At 40.5% G+C, this 7007-nt stretch overlaps 1 protein-coding gene across 1 annotated transcript in view; it reads left to right on the top strand.

The window, feature by feature from the left end:
- Nucleotides 1-6972: 6972 nt before the first annotated feature.
- LOC140362290 (ropporin-1-like protein) overlaps nucleotides 6973-7007 on the top strand; it is a 746-nt gene continuing 711 nt past the window's right edge. The window contains exon 1 of the mRNA XM_072448402.1: nucleotides 6973-7007. This exon is cut by the window's right edge and continues 711 nt beyond it. The gene's annotated coding sequence lies outside the window, so the exon portion shown is untranslated.

Below are 7007 nucleotides of genomic sequence, written 5' to 3' on the forward strand. Positions count from 1 at the left end.
AACTTGCTGCGTGCTCTGCTGGTGTCCCGTAAGAGGGACGCTTGTTTGCCACAGGTGCTCTTTGCCTATAACACCACTCCACATCAGTCGACTGTGGAGTCTCTGTTATTTTTGATGTTCACACACACACACCAAAAGTTACAAAATATGTTATACTTATATATTGAGATTTATTTTCCTTCCAAATGCTTTGATAATCAAGGTTTTAATCCAATATCAGGTCTTTTGTGGAATTGAAAAGGTAAATAAGCAGATTTATTTATTTTGATAATACACTTGAACATATGAACTGTGGTTACACTAAATAAAGATATATAATAGAGATTCAACCTCAGCCACAATTTTTGGATATACTTTTCTATGTTTCCTGTCCCAGGTCTAACACTTCCCATGTAAATCAGAGTAAACTATCCATTGTGATTATAATGTGCCCTCCTCCAGGTGTGAGGCAGAGAAGCAACCATTATCACTATGCGATGCCAAATTAAAATACAAACTGGGATTTTACACATTATCACATTTCGTATGAATATATTGATTTAAATTTTAATGTAAATAGCTAGCAACTAACACAATCCAACTGGTTATGTCTTTACAGGCTAGAATCCAGAGACTGGCCCTGGAGGAGTGTCAGCAGCTGCTGGAGATACATGAACCTAGTCTCATCTTTGACCAGCCGGCTTACACTCCTGATCCTGCTCCACCAGAACCACCACAGGCATCAGGCTGGTGTATCTGTGGGAACTGTACAAAATATGCCCACACTGCTTGAAGAGAAACGCTGTAGACAATTTCCACAAAGCTGTTTCAAAATTGCCACATATGGAACTGTACATTCTTCTAAGACTTGCCAGAAGAATCTGGAATGAACAAAGGGCTGATATGGACCACCAAGAACAAACTGTGGATACAAGGAAAATGTAATATTAAAAGTTATTTTGGTTAAAAATATATAAACAATTTAATGGCAGAAGTGCTCTGCTACATCTACACTCATGTTTTGGATTGTCATGTAAGTTTGTGTTGTGTGTCCATAATACACTCAAGAATAGTTGATTGTTGAGGTCACTGTATCTGATGTGACTTTGAAATGCAAAATAGAAATAGTCCATTGGAAAAACATGACATTGAGGTTGAATTAGTTTAATTGTGTGGTTGAGTCAAATGAGGGTTTATTAAGTATCACAAATATTGTTTATTTTGTTGATTATTACGACAACTTGCTTGATTGCGTTTGTTTGTAGGAAATGCAATACCAAAGAAGTCGTTGCCTCTGTTCCTTTCTTCTCTGGAGCAGCAGACATATGGAGGACTGCGTCGTCTGCGCTTAATGTCAGTTACGGAACAGTTACTTCTTTAAAAGCTACTCTTAATGTCACAAAAACAAAGTGAAAGTAATTGTTCCCTCTTCTTCCCTCTAAACAAAATAGACCAATTCCTGCAGCTCAGAATCGTAAACGACCAACCAGTGACTGAAGCGGCCGAAGAGAAACACAAATAACTCTTTATACTATATTTCAGATTTTGTTGTCTTGATGTTTGAAGCCTTGTTCAAACCGGTGTTAAATCCATCAGAATGATCCACTGTATTGGTGTTTCAGTGTATATCCTCTTTCACAATTTTTTTCAAGTGGGTCGGTAGGTAGGTAAATTCTCTTTATTTTTACTTTGAATCAAAAATAAATCAAAATCGTTGCAATTTTTTTATTCTGCCAGTGACCCGCAGTGACCCGCAGTGACCACCAGGGGTCAGGCTTGAACAGTCAATGACACGTTCTCCGTGTTAAGTTCGTAAGTTTCATTTCTGGATGGTTTTCGAGACATATTCCGCTTTAAAATATTTCTAGCGAGTTCCAGTGATACAAAATTATTCAACAGAGCTCTTTTTGAAAAAATGGTCAAAAAATATTTGGCATAATTTTGACAAAATGCTGAAATTTTTTCAGTCGGCTAGTTTTTTACCGGGTCGGTCGGGATACGGCAAACAGACATATTTTTTTGCTCTGCCTTAGAATAGAAGACTTTTTGCCAAATTGAGAAATCTGCAACTTAGTCACTTAAAAAAATAAATAACACATTCACCCCCACCCTCGTGCACGAGCATGCGGCTACACGTACGTTTGTATACATAATGTACATTTTTCTGCAACTTTAGGTTTTTACGTTGTTGTAATAAAACATGTTTCTTCTGTTTAACTAAGGTTATTGCCAAGTTTTATGCCATTTCAAACACAATTTCTGTAGTGGCCGGCGGCCCTGTACCACTAGCTAATAGACTGACAGAGTGTCAGGACGCGAGGATTGAGAGCCCAATACTCATGTGTTTAGTGAAGAATCCATTTATTTGCACCTGTTGCCACTTCCAACACAACAACCATGGTCAAACTCTGGAGGCCTCCACTCCATGGATCTATTATGTGGACCAGAATCAGGCTTTAAATAGGCGCACCTGCCCACACCTAGACAAGACCCAACGAGCTACAGCGCCACACAGTGGCTGGTGGTGGTGCATGTAACATGTAAAAGGACTAAATATAGATCTTACACACAATGTAACTATTATCATATGAACCACCAAGTTATAATGATCAGATAAAAGACTTCATACTTATTTAATAGACCATTTTACATGTTTAAAATGTACACAGTCAACTCCAAAAAGGTAGAATGAAAGGCATATTGTTGAGTGGGTTGAGATGGTTGACCAGTGAAAAAAAAAAGAAAATAATAGGGAGTGTCTGTAGAGCCGCGGCGCGCGGCCGAAACTGCCATGTTATTTTTGTGTCGGCTGCGCTCCTGAAACTGCGCCGCTATTTGACCGCGTTTTAGCGCCGTTTTAGACCGCGTCGGGTTAAGGTTAGGGTTAAGGTTAAGGTTAGTGTTACGGTTAGTCCATACAAGAAATGTATGGACTGGGGAAACAAGCTCAACTGAGGTGCACCAGAGATGACGAGGAGCGTTGTGGACAGTGTCCACTTTGCTGGGAGTTTGTGAGTTTCCATCTTCAGAACGGCAGAATCAAGAGGCACCATGAAAAGAACAATGTCAGTTTTTACTTTGAACAGATGACCAAGGCTTCTATTACAATTTCCCAGTCTACTAATATTACAGAACAGCTAAATAATGATTTAAAGTCACACACTGTAACTTTCCAGGTGGATGGTCTGGCACCATGGAATGTGACAATAAAGTAATCTATATTGCATTAATTAAATTCTAGGAATTTTATTGCTGAAAAAAATCACTTCAAGGCACTGCACCCAATTTTATGGTCTTAAAAATATTAAAAGCAGAACTAGTTAATTTTAAACTATTTGCAGCAGTCCATTTATTCCTCACATTTCGAGCATCCAAATACCGCAGGGAGTTTATAAGTGCTTTTTGCACAAAGTGATAAACAGCTAAAGTGTAGAGATAAACAGCTAAAAGAGCGTTCACACTGCGGCGTCAAAGCTTATTTTTTTTAAGTTTCTAGGTTCATAAAATTTTGTAAAGCTGCTGGTTAAAGCCTTTTCAGCAGGAGAGACTGAAACTTGAGAAAGTGTGGACTACCGCATGCCCAGGGCCGGCCCAGCCTATAAGCGAACTAAGCAGCCGCGTAGGGCCCCGAGGCGTTGATAGGGCCCCCAATTTGGCAACCCGTCTTATGCGAAGTGCAAGCACAGCGTGCGCATGGATGTATTATGAGCGTGCGCCACTAGTGCCATAGTAGCGCGGCAGCGCACACAGCGGTAACATATAACGCACAAATCACATTTTTTTGTAATGACAATCTGGCAACCAAGACACCAAACCTGCGCTGATTGGTCAACTTCATTGTGCGTGAGGAGATCGAGAGCAAAACATAAACACAACACAACGTGGTCCTTGCGTGGTCCTCATGTCCAGAAGCCCAAAAACGAAAGAAACGACTTGACGATGTAAAGAAACTGCAAACGCAACAACACTTTCCAGGTATTGAACTTATCATACAAAGAGATGCTTAATTCTCCTGTTTCAAAGTACATGAGTCATGTTAGTTGCTCAGGCTGGAGGCGATACGAGAGCTCTTAGCGAGCACCGCGCATAATATGTCTGAATGAAAGATAATAAGCTTAACATTTACGCCCGGTAGTGTTAGCTGCAGGTGAGGCCGGTGAGGTGGCTCTCTCTCTCTCTCTCTCTCTCCCTCTCTCCCTCTCTCTCTCCCTCTCTCTCTCTCTCCCTCTCTCCCTCTCTCTCTCTCTCTCTCTCTCTCTCTCTCCCTCTCTCCCTCTCTCTCTCTCTCTCTCTCTCTCTCTCTCTCTCTCTCTCTCTCTCTCCCGCTCTCTCTCTCTCTCTCCCTCTCTCTCTCTCTCTCTATCCCTCTCTCTCTCTCTCTCTCTCTCTCTCTCTCTCTCTCTCTCCCTCTCTCTCTCTCTCTCCCGCTCTCTCTCTCTCTCTCTCTCTCTCTCTCTCTCTCTCTCTCTCTCTCTCTCTCTCTCTCCAAACACATGCAGCTCGTACATCACCATGTGTGAGATCAATCGTGACTCGTGATGTGTGTTTTAATTCTTAAAGTGCAATAAGAGGAACGTAAAGGTTTTTGCATGTAAGGTCCATCAGCCAATCACATCGCAGCATTGTTTCACGCAGGAGTCCAGTGTGTGACGTTCTGATCAGAACAAACATTTATATTGTAATTCACTTTTAATAGAGCAATAAAACTTTTCAATTTATTTAAAAAGCACAATTAGACTGTTATAAATTATAATAAATTCATAGTGAAAAATAACCAGACATATTATAATTAGGTCTGTTATATAATATTATTATATATTTTTATATAAAAGTTGCAGAAACGCAGTCGCTTCACTATAGCTAGGTTTGGATCTTCACTTCTCGTTCTGTTCATTCGCTGGAAATAACATGTTTGCACTGTTTTATCAGTGTTAATTTTTAATCAAGCAATGCTTATGCCATTTGTTTAATTTAATATAACTTGTTTCGTCACTTTAGCAAGAAGGAACAGTTGGGAGCAGTAAAAGATAAATTAGTAAGGATAACTATTACTTTTACATTTCAGTTAAATAGAGAATGTACATTTTAACTTATATTAATTATGTCATATTTGTAGTTCTGCTGATGTTTGGTCAGTTTTTACTTGACCTTCCTTGTGTTATGTTATGATGAGTGAGCGCTATTGCAGTCCATTCCTCCATGTTTTAGGTACATTTATTTTGTTATGAAAACAATTTGACCATAATTATTTTCATAGCCAATATTGTATTGAGTAATTAAGTACACTAATGTATTAATAACTGGCTTTAGTCATTTTCTTCTGACACAGTTTCATCTCATCATCATTTTATAGCATTACAACCTCAACATTTTACTCTTACTTTAGCGGCTGGACCACATTAAAATGCACCAGAATACACGAAAAAGGTCTGAAAATCTCTGGGGGAGGGCCCCCAGACCCCCCCTGTTCATTAATTTAAACTGCTAATGTGGCTGTCGACCCTTAACGCCCACAAATACGCCCAAAAACATATCTGGGACGTGTGTTATTTGTACAGGGAGTAGAGGTGATGTCAGCGGAATACCAAATTGCATTGTGGGATTTAAGTTATCAATATTTGAGCTTGTGAGGTGTTGAGAATAAACTAACTGGCAAACGGATGCCCTGGAGTTTTGGTGAACTTTGTTTGCGTTGAAGAAAGTTCCCTTATGTGAATTGTTCACTGACAATGACAATAAAACTGATTCTGATGACGTGGTGAGGGGCCCTCAAAAATATTTTTGCTTAGGGCCCCCTGAAGGCTTGGGCCGGCCCTGCGCATGCCTCACGATCACACGTCATAAGGAGTGATCATATGGGCCCACATTTTCCACAGGTGAGCTGCATTCACTGCGCTGCAGACGTGCATCCAAGGTGTCCACCGGACATGCGCAGTGAAGGAGTTGTTGTGTTTCCAATTGTTGCTGTTCTCTTGGTGCAATGGCCGACCAGGTGGAGAAAGTGGCTTTGGTGTATTTACTTTACAGTCCAAAAGTTGTCCAAATACGGAGGCGATCGGCTTGGGGGCTTGTCTGGGTCCCGCAGATACTTCAGAGGTGAGCAGAGTTTAGTGAAACTAAACTCTGATTGGTCGCTGTGTGGCGTTGGCCGCAAAAAGTTCAGATTTGTCCAACTTTTCTGTGCCGCGTCCGACGTTCAAAACGCTCTGCAAAAATGCTGGGTGCCCAAGACGCGCGTCCACATAGACTTTCAATGTGTAAACTGGGCGCTTTGATGCGGCGGTCTGAACACCCCTTATATTCCCTTCTTCTTCTGTGTTTTATGGCGGTTGGTATCCAAGTGATACATTAACGCCACCTGCTGCAGTTGTAGGTCTTACAATTTAGACATTAGATGTTAGACATAGACTTTACGTAAATGACTGAAAAGAGTATTAAAACCTGAACCTAAAAATAAAAAAGGTGCAATTTATAGTATATAGTTTATTGTTGTTGTTGTTGTTGTTGTTGTTTTATGGCGGTTGGCATCCAAGTGTTGCATTACCGCCAGACTTTATTCCTCAGACTTTGTCGTAGTCCTCAGACTCTGTCGTAGTCCGTAAAAGTACTCCTTCCATTGCTTTGGTGTTACAAAGCCCATGAGGTCATGATATGTCTTTGTGACTAGAATAGTTGTTGTTGTTGTTGTTGTTGTTGTTGTTGTTTTATGGCGGTTGGCATCCAATTGTTGCATTACCGCCAGACTTTATTGTTGTTGTCGTTGTTTTATGGCGGTTGGCATCCAATAGGGTCTTCCTCTTAGAGGCATTCTAGAATATTGTGTCACTGTGACGTGACCCGTTGTGTTGTTGTTTGTTGATGTCATCAAGCAATCAGTGAGTGTGTGAAAAGAATGTATACTTTGAAGACTACAGTGGGTGGCCTTAAATGCACCTTTCCAGCCAAATGCCATTAAAAGTAACACAACAACATCAACAACCATTTGTTATTTGCTGCTTCTTTGTAGAGTTAACTGTCAGATATTTATC

Source organism: Eucyclogobius newberryi, unplaced genomic scaffold (genome assembly GCF_026437365.1).
Source record: "Eucyclogobius newberryi isolate DKJ021-1_F unplaced genomic scaffold, fEucNew1.0.hap1 SCAF_16, whole genome shotgun sequence".
Taxonomy (NCBI): Eukaryota; Metazoa; Chordata; class Actinopteri; order Gobiiformes; family Gobiidae; genus Eucyclogobius; species Eucyclogobius newberryi.